The following is a 20,510-nucleotide window of genomic DNA, read 5'->3' on the forward strand; positions in this document are numbered from 1 at the left end:
TCCACTAGATTCTACTCTTTAGAAGTGGGTTACTGATTCTAGTCCGCACTCAAGGAGAGGGGAATTAAAGTTCAACTCTGGAAAGTAAACATCTTATAAGAATTTATGGATTATCTTAAAGCAACCTAAAACCTCAGTATCTGTGACTATAATCCACACCCCTCCTTTCCTAATTGTGAAGCACAAGTAAATTTACAGACTAATATGGCATCCTTCTTTCTCCCAGTGCAGGAATCATTGCTGATACGGGATATCTGAGTAGTTAAGACCTTCTCTCAGTTAAGACTACACTTTACTAGTGAGAGGACTCATTTCACATAATGTCACATTCTCTCTTTAAAGAGATTAAAATTACAAAATTTATTTTCTTTTATATTGAGACAATGTTTATACTGCTTAACCTCTTTATATCAGTTTTAATTCATTATCTATAGCCAAGATTTAAAAACATGTTGTATCTTTATATTCAGGGAATTTGCCTCTGTAAGATTCTAGATGTATTTCAAAAATCGTCTTAGGTGAATATAATCAAAAGGAAGGCTTAAAATGTATAATTCCCTGGAAAACTGCTCGAAGTGAAGTGGAATACACAAAGATAAAAAATAAAATAAAGTCTGAAATTTGAGGTAAGTGGAATGCTGAGAGAAAGGAACTCTACGTTAAATGTAAAGAATATGTATTCAAAACACATCATGAGTTTGACAAAAGATTAACATTATTTATGTATGAAACATGATAATAGAAAATGTTTTCAACAGTTAAGAGCTGAGAGAAAAAAAATATTGTGTTCTTCTGCAAGTTTTGCCAAGTGGAGTAGATAAAAAACAAAACCAAAAAAGAACAATATAGGTACATATACACAAAACATATAACAGCCAGTATCTTATTTTCCATACAAGAAGATTTGGGAGAAGATAATTATCTGGGGGTATAGCAGAGTTTTTGAGTGACACATATTCTTCCCTCTTTGCTGGAAGGGGTATGGTAGTAAAAATACAACTCATTTGTTTCACTCAAGTCTGGATGGAGGAGAAGCTTCTCATGAGAATCAGGATGCCTGTAAGAAGGAGAAGGTTGCATCTGTATCTTTGCCCAATGGTAGACTGAGCTGCAGTCTTTGTGCCTTCCTATCACTGCTACCACTGTATGATGAGAGGAATTGGGAGAGAAAGAAAGGCAGAGAAAGTCAGAAAAGGGATGTTGTATTTCCTTAAGTTAATATGACAGATGTGAGAGGAATTCCCAGGGGCCCTGTGAGTCCAGACTAAATCCTGAAAGGAGCTACCTGTAGTTGCTGGCTGGCACCTGTGACACTTTATGGCTAGAGTCCTGCCATGTGGGGGCACATAGATATCTGCCTTTGAAGACAGACTGTGGAGGGACTACAGCTCTGGCCCCAGAGCTGGGTCATGTCTCATATTCATGCAAAAGACCACCCAGGAAAATTAGCAGGTAGAGTCAGCAGAAAATAGACTGTATCTCAGTTGCTTAATTCCCTTTGCTGCTAGTGGGCCTTTATGTACCTTGGTAAATGTCCTTTTCTGTTCCTCACCTTATGCCCATCACTTTGTAGAGGAGTAAAGAGAGAGGGATATTTCAGAACTCTTCCGGTCTTCACCTCACACCATCTAGGATCACCAGAGCTAGGATATATTTCATCTGATATTTCAGAGGGAAGTGTGCAAACTACAGAACCGCTGGAATTTTTGTAGCTCTAAAATGACTGGCAATGGGTAAAACTATTATCAAGGCACTAAAATGACACAATTGACAACTTAATTTCTTCTCTGATCTCTTTCACTAAGTATATTTTGTGATTTTAGGGTTGTTACACTGATAATTCTGAATAAGGTAATTTTTTAAAGTTTTACAAAAATTAAACTCTATTATATATTGTTAAGTTGAGATTCTAATTTAAATGTTACAAGTCTGAGGGTAAATCTGTGTGATGTAAATCTTAAATTGCTGTATTTGTGACACCACATAAAGTTGAAACAAAATGATGCTAGATAATACATACTGATTATTTATAGTGTGCCACCACTGAGCCAGGTACATTGCAAATATTATTTTATTTGAGATGAATAATATTTTTATGAGATGACATCTATATCACCGCTCATTCTAAATAATTAGAAAGTAGGGTACACAATAGTTTGTGGCAGGGAATAAACCTAGAGAGGTAGGCAATATCCAAAGTCACAAAAGAGTTATGTGTACAATGGGGTTTGAGCCTTGGTCATCTGATTCCACAGCACAGCATAGTCTTTGCTATTTTCTATTTGACTGAAACTATAGAAATGAAACCAACATACTTTCCTGTCCTTTAAATGAGTTACTCTCAATTAAATCACATGCTCTTTATTTTGTGAAACTTTAGTCAGTGTTGCTCTCTGACGAGAAGTTGTCACCACAATAATCACTGAAGTTGAACCACTGATAAAAAGAAGGAGCTGCATGGCTAAATATTTTCTTTCTGAAACAAAAATGACAGATGCTACATGGCTGGAATTCAATATGGCACTTAAGACATTGAAAGCTTAGCTTGCATTCTTTGCTATGCTCAATTTACATAATACATTTCATGATTAAACTTCTCAAATCTCATTTTATTCATTCAATTATTAGTTCACTTATTCAACAAATATTTATATACTTATGAATTATTTATTATTTAAAAAACTATGCTGAGAAAAGTAAAAGAATAAATATCTTTTTTTTTTTTTGCATTTTTTTATTGTTGTTCAAGTACAGTTGTCTCCACTTTCCCATGGCTACTTGCCCCCACCTCTGACCCTTAATGCTTTCCCACTTTGGCTGTGTCCATGGGTGTTTTATATATGTCTCTTGATGACCCTTCAACTTCTTTCCCCCATTATTGCCCCCCATTCTCTCTGGTTACTGTCAGTTTTGGGTTTTTTTTCTATGTCTCTGGTTACATTTTGCTTGCTTGTCTGTTTTGTAGGTTAGGTTCCACTAATAAGGGAGATCATGTGGTAGTTGTCTTTTACCACCTGGCTTATTTCACTTAGCATAATGCTCTCTAGTTCCATCCATACTGTTATGAAGGGTAGGAGCTCCTTCTTTCTTTCTGTTGCATAGTATTCCATTGTGTAACTGTACCATAGTTTTCTGATCCACTCATTTACTTTTGGGCACTTAGGTTGCCAGCACTTGGCTATTGTCAGTTGTGCTGCTATGAACATTGAGGTGCACAGGGTCTTTTCAATTGATGTTCCAGGATTCTTAGAGTATAATGCCAGCAGCAGAATTGCTCACTACACCTAAAATTCCTAGAGGAGAACATAGGCAGGAAAATCTCAAATATTCCATGCGGCAATATTCTCACCAATATGTCCCCTAGAGAACGAACATATAGAAAATAATAAACAAGTGGGACTTTATCAATTTAAAAGCTTCTACAGGGCTAAAGAAAACATCAGCAAAATGAAAAGATATGGGAAAATATGTTTTTCAGACAAGAGTTTGATCTCCAAAATATACAAAGAACTCACATGACTGCACTCCAGGAAGACAAACAATACAATTAAAAAAGTGAATAGACACTTCTCCAAGTGGGACATACACAAGGCCCAGAGACATATGAAAGGATGCCCAGCATAACTGGCCATTAGAGAGATGCAAATTAAAAACACAATGAGATACCACTTCACACCAGTTAGGATGACCATAATTAATAAATCAACAAACAACAAGTGCAGGCGAGGTTGTAGAGAGAAGGAAACTCTAGTATACTGTTGGTGGGAGTGTAGGCTGGTTCAGAATAAATACCTATTTAGACCATAAAGTTGATACATTGATCCAAATACTATTGGAAAAATGAATAGGTGTCATCAGGGGAAAAGAGAGAATCTTTCCAAGCTAAGGAAGCTAAAGTGAAGAGAGTTTTCTCAGAGTATGATATATTGATATTTTAATTATTTCAGTGGGACTCACATAGAGGGATCAGTATGAAGATCCTGAGAAGTTAGATGAAGACATAACATTAATGTGCATTTTATACCAGGTTTGAATTCTATTTTCAAAGAAAGGAGAACCTTTGAACAGCTTCAAGTTCCCATGTAATATGATAAACTTTGTGTTTTAGAAAGGTGATTATCATCTATAGTGGTTTTGAACAGATTGTTGAGGAGAAAAGGAAATCAATGAAGGAAATTGAAAATTCAAGTAAGAAATGATGAATATTCTGTTTCAGTTCAAGATAGAGTTACAAGAACCAGTTCACCCTGCTCACTGAAATAACCCCAAATGAAAAAAATATACATGGAAACTACATTATTTAAGACAATGGATATCAGTCAATGAAGGACACTGATCAATGAGAGAAGGGAAACATATGGGGTAAATGCAATGATTGTCCCAGCTAACTGCCTTGAGACATTGTAGGCCATGGCACAGATTGCGTGAGTCCAGGAAGAGCCCAGTAGACTCTCAATGTTGAGAATGTGGATCTCAGAGTGTGCAGAGACCAAGGCATTTAGTTTTTTCAGAACAGAGTACTGAGAAGAAAAGTTTTATAAAGAGAAATATCTAGATATCCACAGAGAGTCCTCATTATATATTTAGCTAAGTTATACTTAACATATACATGTGAGACTACCGGAACCCAGAACAAGATCCAACTAAGTGGATTATAGAAAAGAGTATCTCATGTGGCTCAGGATCACAAACAGGGCCAGTTTCCACAAATTAGACTGGAAACTCTCATGTATCCTAGGTCACTGGGCAGAGCACATAACAATTTTACCTCAGTCACGAGTGATATTTACACTTACACTGAGCACTGCTCTAGTCTCACTAAATCATAAAGCAAGATCTGAAAAAGCCAAATGTTTCCAAATAAACTGAATGCACTTCAAATCTCAAGATTATTAGTAACACAAAAATACTGGGTCTTCAAGAAGTAAAAATTCACACTCTCTGGCATCCAATCAAAAATTATTAGGTATGCATAGAAGCAAGAAAATATGACCCACAATCAAGAAAAAAGTAATCAAATGATATAAACACAGAACTGACACAGATGTCAAGTTTAACTAGCAGTAACATTTTAAAAAGTTACTATAATCGTATTCCATATATTCACAAAGCTAAGAAGCTCAATAAACCACAAGTTCAAAAACATGAAGAAAATTGCACCAAAACCAAATTGATTTTAAACCAGTGATAAAAATAAAAAAAAAATTAAAGTCTATAACAAAAAATACATGCTATATAAAGAAGAACAAAGGCAGGGTAAGAGCAAATTTCTTGTAAAACATTCTGCAAGCAAAAGTTAGTGGATCACTATTTTTTAAGTACTGAAAGAAAATACTGTTAACCTAGAATTCTATACTCAGTGATAATGTCTTTAAAAAATAAAGAGGGAATGATGACTTTTTCTGATACATGACAACAAAAAAATTCATGACTCTCAGACTTTAACTACAAAAAAAGTTCTAGAACATACAGGGTCTAACAGAAGTAAGGCCTGCTTCATTGTGGTTGGTAGGGTAATAATATGGGTGTAATGATTTATAGTTTTAATTTGAACATTTCACTTTAAATATCATGTGGTGTGCTTGAGCATGATATTGTTATGTTACAGAATTACACGCTCATGATTTTGTAATAAAAGATTTTGTAATAAAAAGGGGGCATTATTTGTGTGAAGCCTTTGTATCTTGGACAGATGGAAAAATAAAACCACATTGAAATTTGGATTTACATTTAAAAAAAAGAAAAGGACAAGGAACAGTGTCTATGTATATCATAAATGGCATTGTCGTTTCTTTCTTGCCCTCTTGAATCGTTTGTCCTGAAGAATTCAGTTCACATAGTCCATGTAGCCCATATGGGATGAACAGTGATCATCTACCAACAGCCAAATGAGTAAATTATATTGAAAGAAAATCTTCTAGTCTTAGCCAAACCTTTAGAAGACTACAGATTTCTGGCCAATATCATTACTGTGACCTCATATGAGTTCCTGAACTAGTACATGGCAAAATTCCTGTCCTACAGAAACTGTGAGATAACAAATGTTGTTCTAAGAAAAGTAAAAATAAAAAAAAAGGAATAAAACAAAAATATAAACAGAACACAAATCCACATATACTTTGGTTCAACATTTCCTTTTTATAAATGTGTTCTATAGAAATGCTAGAGCTTGTTTGCAAATATATATATGTACAATTGTTTACTTCAGTATTGCCTATAAGAGCAAATAACTGAAATAAGGATTCATTAAGTAAATTATGTTGATTCCAAAAAACAAATGATGATACTAACCCATAAAGTGGAAGGCAAAATGAGAATAAAAGAAGGTTATGGATCTGACAAATATGAAGATGATCAATCAAGTATTAAATGTCAAGGTTAAGGTAAGCATAGAAGATAAGGATGGCAGTCTCTTTTGCATTTTTCAGCCACCATGCCACCTTTTCCTGCATAAATCATTGCAAAAGCTACAAAGCTTATTTCTCTACTTTTATTTATCCTTCCCCTTACAGTCATTGTCAACAAAAGTTCCTTTTAAAATGCAGGTTGAAGAATATCATTCTTCTGTTTAAACCCTATAATGATTCAACTTTTCTTTTTAAATTTTTTTCTTTTATATTTTTATTGTTCAAGAACAATTGTTTCCACTTTCCCTGCCACCACCCTCCTCTGCCCCATGCAACCCCACCTCCCACCCTCAATCCTACCCTCCTTTTGGTTTTGTCTATAGGTTCTTTACACATGTTCCTTGATGAACTTTCCTCTTTTTGCCCTTGTTATCCCCCTTTTTCCACCCTTCTGGTTACTGTCAGTTTGTGTTTTATTTCAGTGTCTCCGGTTATACTTTGCTTCCTTGTTTGTTTTATAGATTAGGTTCCACTAATAGGTGAGATCATATGGTATTTGTCATTCACAGCCGGTTTATTTCACTTAGCATAATGTACTCCAGTTCCATCCATGCTGTAAAGGGTAAAAGCTCTTTCTTTCTTTCTGCTGCATAGTATTCTATTGTGTGAATGTACCAAAGTTTTTTGATCCACTCATTTACTTTTTGGCACTTAGGTTGCTTCCAGGAGTTGGCTATTATCAATTTTGCTGCTATGAACATTGACTTGCATAAGATCTTTTGAATTGTTGTTTCAGGATTCTTAGGGTATAATCCTAGAAGTGGAATTGCTAGGTCAAAAGGCAGTTCCATTTTTAGCTTTTTGAGGAAATTTCACACTGTTTTGCACAGTGGCTGCACCAGTCTGCATTTCTACCAACAGTGTACTAAGGTTCTGTTTTCTCCACAGCCTCTCCAGCACTTGTTTGTTGACTTGTTTATCATGGCCATTCTGACTGGTGTGAAGTGGTATATTATTGTGGTTTTAATTTGCATATCTTTGATGGCTAGTAATGCTGAACATCTTTTCATATATTTCTGGGCCCTCTATTTGTCTTCTTTGGAGAAGTGTCTGTTTACGTCCTTTGCCCATTTTTAATTGGATTGTCATCCTGGAGTGGAGAGTCATGTGAGTTCTTTCCATATTTTGGAGGTCAAACCCCTAGCCAAGGTATCATTGACAAATATACTTTCCCATATGGTTGGTTCCCTTTTCATTTTGCTGATGTTTTCTTTTGCTGTACAAAAGCTTTTTAAATTGATGGAGTCCCATTTGTTTATTCTTTTCTTTATGTTTCTTGCTCTAGGGGACATATTGGTGAATATATTGCTGTATGGAATATCTGAGATTTCCTTTCTACGTTCTCCATAATGACAAAACTTTTCTTCTTCCCCCATTGGTTTTCCTGAAACTTTGCTTCTTTCACCCATCCTTTGGTTCATTTTATTTTTGCCATAGCACTGCCATTGTTATTCCTCACACATGGTAGACTTGCAGTGCTCTTTCATCAGAGCCACATAGCCACCATCCCCATCTGCAAGTATCTGTTTAGGTAAGATTCTCTAAGACAGACCAACCTTGACAACCACCATCTTTCTATCACTCAAAATTTACAATCTCCCTTACCCTCCTTTACATTTTTTTTCTTTCATAGAATCACAAAGAAAGAATGTGATTTATTTACTTATGTATTTATTTATTCTTAGTGATGTATCTTATATTCATTGAATAATGCCTGGCAAATAGAACGTTGCCCATTTCATATTTTTTATTAATAAATAAATTATTGAGTTTCAATGTGATTAAAAGACTGCACAGTGGTTTTATATTCATCACATTGTAAATATCATATTCCCATTAATTCAGTTAATACCTATTTGGATTTTTTGATGGTCGTCTAACTAATTATTTATTCTAAACTCATTTTTCACAGGTATGTTATAAAGGGGCAATTAAGAATCATTGATGAAGGTATTAAAGTTGTGCCACATATTATAGTCAAAATTGTTCTTAAAATATGACATTTTAAAATAGAGTTAAATACTTATGGACACTTAGGTTGCTTTCAGCACTTGACTATATTTTAAAATAGATATGATCTATTTTTTTGTTGTGATCTATATACAAACTCAGCAATCAAAGGGGAGTAAAGATTTTTTAAGGAGAGTATGTTTTCTCTTATTTATGCTTCCCAACTGAAACTGCCTACACTCATACCTGAGTCCTATGTAGGGTAATGGGACGCAAAGTAAAACATTAAAAAGCTATTTTCCTAACATCAGTATTTCTTATAGAGAATCAAGGACTTCTGATAGATTTTTCTAACAGAGTGTGACAGACAAACACACACATATGCACATGCACACCCACACATCCACACAGTCTCATTTCAAATTTCTTAGTCAGAGACTAGATTATTATGTCAGTGCATGAGTGATAACATCCAGCAAGGTAATGAAAGTATCCATTAGGCATGATAGGGACTCAAGATGGAGATAGTGGCATTAAATACATATTGTGATATCCAGTGGATGAAAGACGGTAACATCTGATGAGGTACCACTATGTCACAAAAAACAATGGTGGTACCTACTGGAGATATGGTGCTTTGCAAGTGTGCATTACCCAGTTCATGTCCAGATGAACAAAGTAAATAGAAAACATAGCAGTCCTCACCAGAACCAAGCCAAAAAGTATTGATGTCTACAGGGAAAGGAAGCTTTTTTAAGTGATATTTGCAATACACTACTTGGTACTTCTAAACTAATCAATGGTCACTTTAAGGGACTGAATTTATGAATAATATATATATAATTATAACTAGTGAGAATGTCAATATGTTATTATGGTAATATTTAGAAAATAATCAAATAGGGACTAAAACTCCTGACACATTGCCATGTAATTTTTTTTTTTTATGTGTGACAAATGAATTACAACATTTTATCAGGATATGGAGGATCATGTTTCCATCAACATTTAGTGAAATATAATCTAAAAGGACTGTTGTAAATGAGAAAAAAATTATCTAACAAATCATTTAAAGGGAATCCTTTTATGTATCGATATCATTTTTGCTAGTGTTGTTGACTTTTAATCATTGTATATGCGTTATAAAAGAGTTTGTTTGTTTTTATCTCTACTAAAGCCAAAGAAGTAATTTAAATTTCCAAGGTCTATTATTTTTTAAGCAAGAAAGATATAAAAAAGAGAGCGATGTAAAAACATTTTTTCTTCTTATAACTGGAATAGAAAACTGGTAGAGCTAGTAAGAAATTCAGATCTAAGTCCTAATTACTGAGGGAATATATCAAATCTGGTGTCCAAGAAAACTTGGATGACCAAAGACACCAACCTTGAGGGAAAAGTTGAATATTTTAATGTTGAAATAAAAATTGTATCAGTTTCTATGCCTGGTATTCAAAGAAACATAAGAAGATCTGGCTCAGGGAAGACATGTATTTGAAGGGTTCCTTCAACCCAAAATCACACATATAAAAGAAAAATGATCAGTATTTTTCTAGCACCTCTCCCCTCGATTCCTTGAGGTAGCTAATGGTAATAGCCAAAGCTTTTTCTTTCTACGCATTTTTAAAAAATAACAGAATAGGTAGATGTATGTGTATAATAAATATTATGTATTTATAATGCTCTAGTTTGCCTTAATAAAAAGGAAGATACTATAAAGAAAAAAATAAATCAGTGGATTTGGTTAAAATATAAGAAAAAATATCCACAGATATTTGAGTCAAAAATAAACCAATATTATACAAACAATATATTCATGAAATAAATAGAAGATTTAGATTTAGAAAGTACTTAGAATCACACTGCCCAGGTACACACATTCATACAAATCCTTCCAAAATTTTCTCAAGTATATAAAGAATGAGAGAGGAGATAAGGTAGAAGAGAAATGAAAAAAAAACCCCTCAGATTTGCACTTGACTTTATAATATATGAATTAACATAATTTATTTCTATATTAGAAAATAGAGACCCTATTTATTTATTAGGAATTTCATTTTTTCTCTCACCAGCTAGCAAATTAGTTAGCTATTATGTGTGTGCATATACATGTGTGTATACACACATGCATAACCACATATATTATTATTTATTTTATTTATTTTTCTATTAAATCTATTGGGATTACATTGATTAATAAAATAAAACAGCTTACAAGTGTATAACTCAATGACACATGATCTACGTATTGCATTGTACATGCGTCAGCCAAAGGCATTTCTTATCCCCTCTTGCTCTCTTCTACCTTGCTCCACCTCTCTTACAGTCTGGTTATCACCATATTGTTGTTTGTGTCTATGTGTATTTTTTCTTAATCCCTTAACCTTTTCCACCAAGCCCTCCAACATCCCTCTCTTCTGATAACTGTCAATCTGCTCTACATAGCTAGAATCCTGTTTCTATTTTGTTAGATTCTTTTGTTCATTAGATTCCACATACAAGAGAAGTCATATGGTATTTTGTCTTTCTCTGGCTTGCTTATTTCACTTAACATGATACTCTCCAGGTCCATCCATGCTTCCTTTTATGGCTGACTAGTATTTTGTTTCTTAAATACACCACAGCTTTTTGTGTTTATTCATAAACTATGGGCACTTTGGCTGTTCTCAGATCTTGGGTATTGTAAATAATCCTGCAATGAACATGGGGGTGCATATATTCTTTCAAATTAGTGTTCCATGTTTCTTCAGATATAAATCCAGAAGTGGAATAACTGGGTCATGAGGCAGTTCCATTTTTAATTTTTTGAGGTAACTTCACACTACTTTCCACAGTAGCTGTATCAATATGCATGAGGGTTCCATTTCCTCCAGGTCCTTGCCAACACTTGTTAACTTACTGATGATATCCATTCTAACAGGTATTAGGTGATACCTCATTGTGGTTTTAATTTGTATATTATTTCTGATGATTAGTGACACTAAGAATCTTTTCATATATCTATTGGCCATCTGTATGCTCACTTTGGAGAAATGCCTATTCAAGTGTTTTTTTCTTATTTTTTAATTTAATTGTTTTCTTGGTGTTGAGTTGTATAAGTTTTATAAATTTTGGAAATTAACACTTTATCAGATGTATCAGTGGCAGATATGTTCTTCAATTCAGTGGGTTGTCTTTTCATTTTGTTGATAGTTTGCTATACAAAGTTTTTAGTTTGATGTAGTCTCATTTTTAAAAAATAGTTTGTGTTTGTTTCCTTTGTTTGAGGAAACATGCCAGTAAAAATATTGCTACAAGAAGCATCTGAAATTTTACTGCCTATGTTTCTTCTAGGATTTTTATGGTTTCACAATTTACATTTAAGTATATGATACATCTTGAGTTTATTCTCATGTATGGTGTAGGAATGTGGTTTAGCTTCTTTTTCTTGTATGTACCTGTCCAATTTTTCCCATCACCATTTATTGAATGGGTTTTCTTCAAACCAGTGTGTGCTCTTGCTTATTTTGTCAAATATTAATTGACCTTAAAGACATGGATTTCTGAACTCTCTATTCTGTTCCATTATTTCATATGTCTGTTTTTATGTCAGTAAATTATATTTTGATTACGATGGACTAGTAGAATAGTTTGATATCAGGTTGCATGATATCTCCGACTTTGTTCTGTTTTCCCAAGATTGTTAAAGCTATTCACTATGGTTCCAGATACATTTTTGGAGTATTTGTTCTAGTTCTGTGAAATATGTCATTGGTATTTTAATAAGAATAACATTGAATCTATAGAATGTTTTGAGCTGTATAGACATTTTTTCATAATGTTAACTTCTCCTATCCATGAACATAGTATATACACTTCCACTTATTTGCATATTCCTCATTTTCTTTCTTCAGAATCCTGTAATTTTTCAAGTATAGGTCTTCTATTTTCTTGGTTAAATTTATTACTAGGTACCTTACTATATTTTGTTGTAATTATAAATGGGACTTAAAAAAATCTGTTTAGATTGTTCATTATTGGTGTATAATAATGCCACAGATTTCTGAATATTTATTTTATATCTTGATAATTTACTGAACACATTTATCAGTTCTAGTAGTTTTTTTGGAGTATTTAGGGCTTTCTATATACTGTATCAGCCCATCTGCAAATAATGTCAGTTTTACTACCTTTTTTCAATTTGGATGGCTTTTATTTATTTATTTTTTCCTTTCAGATTGCTGTGGCTAGAACTTCCAGCCACAGCAATAAGAGGGGTGAAAGCAGATATTCATGTCTTGATTCTGATCTTACAGAAACTGCTTTTGGTTTCTGCACACTTAGTGTGATGTTGGCTGTGTATTTATCATATATTGCCTATATTATAGTGAGGTATGCTCCCTCTATTCCCTCTGCTGAAAGTTTTTATCACAAATGAGTGCTGTATTTAACCAAATGCTTTTTCTGTATTTATTGATATATGATTTTTATCTTGTATTATGTTATATGATATACCATATTTTTTGATTTGCAAATGTTGTACTAACTATGAATCCCCAGAATAAACCCACTTGATTTGGTGTATGATATTTTAATGTTTTGCTGGATCTGGTTTGCTAGTATTTTGTTGAGGATTTTACCCTCTATGTTCATCATGAATATTGGCCTAAAATTTTCTTTAAAGTGTCTTTATCTGGTTTTGGAATTAAAACAATGCTACTTTCATAAAATTACCTTAAAAAAAAGATTTTATTTATTTAATTTTGGAGAGAGGAGAAGGGAGGGAGAGAAACATCAATGTGTGGTTGCTTCTCATGCACCCCCTACTGGGGACCTAGCTTGCAACCCAGCCAGGGATTTGTTTGAGTGCCTTATTTAGTTTTTTGAAAGTAATTGATTTCTAGTTTTATATCATTATAATCAGAGAAAATGCTTAATATGATACCTATCTCCTTAAATTTACTAAGATTTATTTTGAGTCTTAATGTGTGGTCTATCATAGGGAATGTTCTTTGTGCACTTGAAGAGAATGCATATTCTACTGTTTTCATATGGAATATTCTGTAAACATCAGTTAAATCCATCTATGTTCCAGTGTGTCATTTAAGGTTGCTGTTGCCTTGTTAACTTTTTGTCTGTAAGACCTATCCATTAATGCCAACAGGATATTAAAATCCCTTACTCTGAGTGTATTATTGACAATCTCTCCCTTAATGTCCACCAAGATTTTCTTCATATATTTAGGTGCTCCTATGTTGGGTGCATTTGTGCTTCCAAGGGTTATATTTTCTTGTTGGATTTATCCCTTTAATGTTATGTAATATCTTTCTTTTCCTCTTTTTATAGACTTTGTTTTGGAGTCTATGTTGTCTGACATAAGTATTGCTACCCTAGCTTTTTAAAAATTTTCATGAGGTGTCTTTTCCCATTCTTCACTTTACATGTGTGTATCTATTGTTCTGAGGTTGGTCTCTTGTAGACAACATATACATGGGTCATGTTTTCTCATCTATTCAGCTATCCTATGTATTTTTGCTGCGGCAGTTAATACATTTTCATTTAAAGTTATTGATAGATACTTATGCATTGCTATTTTATTCTTTATACCTAAGTTCCTCTCATACTCTATTTTTTTTAATTTCTTCTTCTTTATGAAAGTCCTTTAATATTTTTTTGCAATACTGGTTTGGAGATAATGAACATCCTTAGCTTTTTATTGGCCTAGGAAGCTGTTTATTTCACTTTCAAATTTAATTGGTTGCCCTGTTGCGTAGAATATTTTCATTTCAGGTCCTTACTTGTCATCACTTTGAATATTTCATACCAATCCCTCTGGCCTTAAGTGTTTCCGTTGAGAAATCGGTTGATAGCTGTATGTGAGCTCCCTTGTAGATAGCTGTCTTTTTTTTTTTCTGCTCTTAAGATTCTCTCTTTATCATTAAACTTTGGCTTTTTTATTATGATATGTTTTGATGTGGGTTTCTTTTGGTTCATCTTGATTTGGATTCCATGTGCTTCCTGGACTTGTATGGTTTTTCCTTCACCAAGGTAGGGAAGATTTTTAGCAATTATTTATTTGAATAGCTTCTGGATCCCTTGCTCACTCTCTTCTGTTTATGGTACCCTTATTATGCGGATATGTTTCTCTTGATATTATCTCAGAGATCCCTTAGATTTTCCACATTTAAAAAAAAATCTCTTATTTTTCTTGCTCAGCTTGAGTGTTTTCTGTTATCCTGTCCTCTAAATGTCTGATTTGATTATCTGCTTCATCTAACCCACTACTGATTCTTTCTAGTGTATCCTTTATTTCAAAAACTGTATTCTTCATTTCTGACTTTTTCTTTTCTATGGCTTCAATGTCCTTTTTCTTGCTTATTACCTCTTTGTTTATGTTTGGGCTTAGATCATTCATTTTTCCATTAAGGTCTTTGAACATCCTTATAAACATTGTTTTAAACTCTGCATATGGTTTTGTGGTTGCTTCCATTTTGTATAATCCTATTTTCCCTGGGAATTTATCTTGGTCTTTCATTTGGGGCATATTTATTTGTCCCCCCTTTTGTCTACTTTTTTTTAGTATGTTTATCTCTGCTAATAGGCTGATATGCTATGACTCCCAAACGTTATGATGGCTTAATGATATAGGTGTCTTGTGGGTCTCAGTGGCACAGTCTTACAGATCACTTGAGCTAGGTGCTCCAGGAATATTTCTTGTGTGGTTATGTTTGCCTTCCTGTTGTTGTTGAATCTTGAATGCTGTTGGATAGTTTGTGGATAGAGTTAATCCTCAGGCTGATGATTATAACAATACACCTCCTTCATCATGTGTGTCACCGTGCAGGAGTTGCTCCTTTGGCAGAGTGTTCCCAGTAGTGTCTGAAGCCTTCTGGAATCATCTTTTTTGTGTGCCACTTGATCAGCTAGCGAGATTGAGCTCTGGTGAGGTCTGAAGCCCACCACTAGTTGTGTTGGTTCTATGTCCACTTGGGTGAGGTTCCCTTGCATGTTGATATCAGACATTGTGTATAACCAGTCTTGGGTTACCTGTCTGGAGCTACCACACTATTCACTGTTTGTGGCTGTACATATTGGTGATAGGTGTCTATGAAAGGAGCCAAGTTGTGTACAAAGGTTGGCTTCCTGCAGTTCTGAAGTGGGGGCAGATCAATAAAAGATGCAAGGCTCCCTGAGGTAGACATCCAGCTGTCAGCTACTTTGCCACCCCTGAGGTTTTTTTCTGAAGAAAGACTGTAAAGTGGGCCCAAGTTTTCCACAACCCGCAGACCTTTCCACAATACACAATCTCAGTAGGGCGGGGCTACTGGGATCTGGATGGTGCTACTGGATGTCCCCTGCTTAGGACAGTGTGGTCATGCACTCAATAAGGATGAATTGGCTTCTATTCCAGAGAAGCATTACTCACTCTCTGCCAGAGTCCCCAAGTCTAGCCCCCACAAGAGGATCACACCATAGTTCAAGTTGTATTTAGCCAGCCATCCTTACTGCAGGGGAAACCACAGCAGAAAAGAGCCATGGGACTCTGGAGAGCACATCAAGAAATTCTCCCTTTGGTGGTGGTGGTGCTGGTAGAGACTGCAGGAGGGGAGGGAATCACTAAGTCTGTCCCCAGCTTTATAGTTGCGCCCATCTGAGTCCCATAAAAGACACCCTGAGGGAGTCATGTTTCAAAGTTCTCAGCTCTAAGAAACACTTCATTTCCCCTCATAGAACTGAGCTCAGCAGGGTGGACCCACCAGGACTTGGGAGGACAGATCAATATAGTCTCCTGTTGAGGGTGGTGCTAGTCTAAACTTCAGGTTGGGCGAGAGACTTAACCCTGTTCTAAAACCACACATCTCAGTGACTGAGTGACTACCTAAAGCTTCTCTGGAAAAAGAGTGCACCAAATATTCCTGCTGGGTGTAGCCAACTGGCCCTTTTTTTCAGGACTTGAGCGTGGCAGGGTAGTGTTGCCAATAGTTGGAGGTTTAGGTTAGTGCACTCCCCAGGATGGTGCTGTAAGAATAGGAATACTTGACCCTGGGAAGATGGAACCTAAAGGTAGTTTAGCATATTAACTCAGGACTTGAGCCTCAGTGGCTGATATTCCATATCTCTTCTTGGGGCCATAACATCCATATCTTCTTTTAATGATTCTTGTATGCCCTGAGATGCTTTGCCTGTACTATAACCCCTGGAGAGTACCTGAAAGTAAGATCCTGTGTGTTGGCCCATTAAGAGTTCTACTGGATTTCTGGCAGAACCCATCCTCTTTCAAGTGGACAGAATCTCCACTCATTTTCTCTTCCTGATGCCATCCTGAATCCTTTTCTCAGGCCTCACGCTCTGGTTTGGACATCCTGGTGTGGAGCTGAGACCTCATAGTTCTCATGGGGACTCCAGATTCTAAACCACTATACTTGGATGCAAGGACCAGCCTTCTCTGTGTCTCCACCCTTTTTATCAGTTTCTTTGTAGCTTCTTTTATAAATCCTTGGTTATAATACTCTAGTTCAGCTATCCCTCAGTTGGTTGTGTAGTTTGATTGCTCTATAATTTAGCTGTAATTCCAGTTTAACATATGGAATAGGTGAATGTAGCTTCTATCTAATCTGCAGCCATTTTGCAAAGTCCTTTAATATCATAGTTTTTTTTGTTTTTTGTGGTTTTATATTTTAATTTATTTTTTCAAATACATTTGTCTCTGCCTAACCCCCACCACTTTCCCTTGCCCCCTCCCTCTTACCCTCCCTCAGCTCTTCCCCTTTTGTTTTGTCCATGAGTCCTTCTTTTATGTTCCTTGACTTTCCCCTTCCCTTCCTTTTCCCCGCCCCCACCCCTTGCCTCCTTCCCTTTTGTCTCTGTTGATTTCTTTTCATTTCAGTATTGCTGGTCTTATTTTCCTTGCATCTTTGTACTATTGGTTAGGTTCCACTTATAGGTGAGATCATATGGGATTTGTCTTTCTCGCCCTGGCTTATTTCACTTAGCATAATGCTCTCCAGTTCCATCCATGCTGTCGCGAAATTTAGTAGTTCTTTTTTTCTCTCTGCTGCGTAGTATTCCTTTGTGTAAATGTACAATAATTTTTGGATCCAATCATATACTGATGGGTATATAGGTTGCTTCCAACACTTGGCTATTGTCAATTGTGCTGCTATGAACATTGGGGTGCAAGGGTTCTTTTGAATTGGCATTTTCGTATTCTTAGGGTAGAGCCCCAGAAGGGGAATCACTGGATCAAAAGACAGTTCCATTTTCAGCTTTTTCAGGAAATTCCACACTGCTTTCCACAATGGCTGCACCAGACTGCATTCCCACCAACAATGTACAGGGTTCGCTTTTCTCCACAGCCTCGCCAGCACCTGTTGTTTGTTGATCTCTTTATGATGGTCATCATGACCGGTGTGAGGTGGTACCTCATGGTGGTTTTGATCTGTATTTCTCTGATGGCTAGTGATGCTGAGCATCCTTTCAAATGTCTCTGGGCCCTCTGTATCTCCTCCTTGGAAAAGCATCTGCCCAGGTCCTTTGCCCATTTTTTGATTGGATTGTTTGTCTTCCTGGAGTGGAGTCAAGTGAGTTCTTTATATATCTTGGGGATCAAACTTCTATCTGATGTATCATTAGCGAGTATATTTTCCCATAGGGTTGGCTCCCTTTTCATTTTGCTGAAACTTTCTTTAGCCGTGCAGAAACTTCTTATTTTGAGGAGGTCCTACTTGTTTATTCTTTCCTTTATGTCCCTTGCTTTAGGAGATATATCAGTTAAAAAATTGCTGCGTGGGATATCTGAGAGTTTCCTGCCAATGTTCTCCTCTAGGACTTTCATGGTATTGCGACTTATATTTAAGTCTTTTATCCATCTTTCCTTTATTTTTGTGTATGGTGTCAGCTGATGATCCAATTTCAATTTTTTGCATGTAGCTGTCCAGCTCTCCCAACATCATTTGTTCAAGAGGCTACTATTGCTCCATTTTATGCTTCTGCCCCCTTTGTCAAATACTAGATGTCCATGGGAAGAGACCTGGGCTTATTTCTGGGCTTTTGATTCTGTTCCACTGGTCTATGGATCAGTTCTTGTGCCAGTATCAGATTGTTTTGAGTATAGTGGCTTTGTAGTAGAGTTTGATGTCCTGTATTGTGATCCCTCCTACTTTGTGTTTCTTTCTCAAAATTGCTGCAGCTATTCGGGGTTGTGTATGGTTCCATATAAATTTTTGAAATGTCTGTACCATTTCTGTGAAATATGTCATTGGTATCTTAATAGGGATTGAGTTGAATCTATAAATTGCTTTGGGTAGTATGGACATTTTGATGATATTAATTCTTCTAATCCATGAGCATGGTATATGCTTCCGTTTATTTGTGCCTTTAATTTCTTTCCTCAATGTTGTATAGTTTTCTGTTCACAGGTCTTTTAAATCTTTCATTAAATTTATTCCTAGATACTTTATTTTTCTTCTTGCTATATAGAATGGTATTTTTTTTCTGATTACTTCTTCCTCTATTTCATTGCTGGTGTACAAAAATGCCTTTGATTTTTGAATGTTGACTTTGTATCCTGCTGTTTTGCATAAATCACTTATTAGGCTGAGGAGTTTTTTGGTAGAGTCATAGAGTTCTCTATGTACACTATCATGTCATCTGCAAACAAATATAGCTTACTTCCTCCTTTCCTATTTGGATGCCTTTTATTTCTTTCTCTTCTCTGACTCCTGTGGCTAGGACTTCCAATACAATGTTGAAAAGAAGCGGTGAAAGCAGACATCCTTGTCATGTTCCTGATCTTAGTGGGAAAGCTTTCAGTTTTTGCCCGTTGTGTATGACATTTGCTGTAGGTTTTTCATATATGACCTTTATTATGTTGAGGAATGCCCCATTTATTCCCATTTTGCTGAGTGTTTTGATGATAAATAGGTGCTGTACCTTATCGGATGTTTTTTCTGCATCTATCGAGATGATCATGTGGTTTTTGTCTTTTCTTTTCTTTATGTGATGTATCACGTTTACCGATTTGCGTATATTGAACCATCCCTGCATGCCTGGGATAGATCCCACTTGATTATGGTAGATAATTTTTTTAATGTATTGCTGGATGTGGTTTGCCAATATTTTGTTGAGGATTTTAGCTTCTATGTTCATCAACAAAATTGGCCTGCAGTTTTCTTTCTCTGTACGGTCTTTATCTGGTTTTGGGATCAGGGTGATCCTGGCCTCATAGAAAGAGTCTGGGAGTCTTCCCTCCTCTTGGATTTTTTGGAATAGTCTGAGAAGGACAGGGGTTAGCTCTTCCTTAAATTTTTTTGTAAAATTCTCCTGTGAAACCGTCCAGCCCTGGGCTTTTGTGTGCGGGGAGTTTCTTGATTACTGCTTCAATTTCCCCAGCTGTTATCGGTCTGTTCAAGCTTTCTCTTTCTTCCTCCTTCAGTTTTGGAAGATTATGTTTTTCTTAAAATTTCTCCATTTCATCAAGATTTTCAAATTTCTTGGCATATAATTGTTCATAGTAGTTTCTGACAATCCTTTGTATTTCTGTGGTATCAGTTGTTATTTCTCCTCTTTCATTTCTGATATTATTAATTTGGGTCCTCTCCCTTTTTTCTTGATGAGTCTGCTTAAAGGCTTCTCAATTTTATTTATCTTTTCCAAGAACCAGCTTCTGGATTGGTTAATCCTCTGAATTGTTCTTTTCATCTCTATGTCATTCAGTTCTGCTCTCATCTTGATTATTTCCTTCCTTCTACTTGCTCTGAGATTTAATTGTTGTTGTTTCTCCAGTTGTTGAAGTTGTAGTGTTAGGTCTTTTATTTGAAATGTTTCTATCTTTTTTAGGTAAGCCTGTATTGCTATGAACTTCCCTCTCAGGACTGCCGTTGCTGTGTCCCATAGGTTTTGGACTGTTTTCTGTTCATTTTCATTTGTTTCCAGAAATTTTTTGATTTCTTCTCTTATCTCATTATTTACCCATTCATTGTTTAATAGTCTACTTTTCAATCTCCATGAGTTTGCATGTTTTTGAAGTTTCTCTTTGACGTTGATTTCCAGTTTCAATCCCTTGTGATCTGAGAAAAAGTTTGTTATTATTTCGATTTTCCTGAATTTGCTGAGGTTTGCTTTGTGTCCTGTCATGTGGTCTATCTTTGAAAAACTTCCATGAACATTTGAAAGGAA

The sequence above is a fragment of the Pteronotus mesoamericanus genome, unplaced genomic scaffold, assembly GCF_021234165.1.
Source record: "Pteronotus mesoamericanus isolate MK-2021 breed Mesoamerican mustached bat unplaced genomic scaffold, CSHL_Meso_final contig_27, whole genome shotgun sequence".
NCBI classification, from domain to species: Eukaryota; Metazoa; Chordata; class Mammalia; order Chiroptera; family Mormoopidae; genus Pteronotus; species Pteronotus mesoamericanus.